The sequence below is a fragment of the Poecilia latipinna genome, unplaced genomic scaffold (genome assembly GCF_001443285.1).
Source record: "Poecilia latipinna isolate Pla-1442-1.1 unplaced genomic scaffold, P_latipinna-1.0 Scaffold933, whole genome shotgun sequence".
Taxonomy (NCBI): domain Eukaryota; kingdom Metazoa; phylum Chordata; class Actinopteri; order Cyprinodontiformes; family Poeciliidae; genus Poecilia; species Poecilia latipinna.
In genome coordinates, this window is record NW_015113549.1 from 297443 (window position 1) to 298795 (window position 1353).

A 1353-nucleotide genomic window follows, 5' to 3' on the forward strand; every position below is an offset into this window, starting at 1 on the left:
GAAGGTGTTAGTATGGTGAGCTCTATAGTCTGCAAAATACGGTAATTGGTTTAAAAAGATTTTTTGAAAAGTAATTAATTATCTGCAAATAATGCCATCTTCGAGTGTCTGTTGTTGTAGTGGCTAGCGGCGTCATCATGTAATTTTCTTACCACTAGATGGCAGTAGGTACAGAGCATTTTACATTGAAACGAGAGAATTAGTGATGCATGAATGTTACAGGTAGCGGTGAGAGCATCGTATCTAGCTGTGACGACAGTGATGGAAAAGACAGTGAAGCTCAGCAGTAGTTGGAAAGAACATGGGTCCATTTCCCACATGTCTGTGTGAAGTGAGCTTCTCAAGCCTGGCTATTATAAAAACTAAACCAGAGAGAGACTGAGAGCTGTTGAGGAAGTGCTTTGTCTTTCTTCAATTTCTGCCAGGAAATCAGCTGTTTTATCCAAATATACACAAGTTTCACACTAGATGGGTAAAATATACAGATATTTTGTACATGAAGTGAAATCTTTCCCAAATATTATTGCTTCTTTCAGAATAAGAATTATTTTCTGTATTCTGGCTAAAATAATGCTTGTGGGTTAGTTTGTAAAACACTGAAGTTTTCTACAACTTCTTTAAATTTAACACCACAGTGTTGTGGCCCTGTTCAGGTGTATTTTTGAAGTGGACATGTTACGTGCAATTTGAAATAAGAAATGCAAAATGTGATAAAAATACATTTTTGTGTTTATTTGATTCCTATTCAAGACACTTTAAGAATGACTATATATAATATAGGCGACTACAGAGTATCTTTGTTTACAATTTTGGTTGGTGGTGTGCCTCGAGATTTTTTCAATTAAAAAAGTGTACCTTGGCTCAAAAGAGGTTGAAAAACATTGTATTAAATGCATTATTAAAAAAGAAACCAAAATATCACACCAGTATTCTGTTCTTTGTAAAAAATTCTTTTGCAGTCTTGTTTACGCTTTTACATTGTAGATCTAAATATCAGCTAAATTTGTAATTTTGGCTGATTACTACTGTTAAGTTTAGGGTAATTAACTGCTGGCAATATTACAATTTTTTTTATGAACTTTACAATTACTTATATTTTTACACTATATTTCTGTATTTTCTACATTCGTGACTGTCAAAATTACTTAGGATATATATTTATTCAGTTATGATAATGCCATGTATTTTCTACGGCAGTATAATGCTGTGAATATTACGGTCAGTAACTGCTGGTATTTTACCATTTCTTACCGTAAATTTACTGACTTTCTTTGCAGTTTCGACTTACGGTAGTTCCATGTAATTTCTACGGTAATGCAATGTTTTTGGATACGACGGTCAAAAACTGTTGGT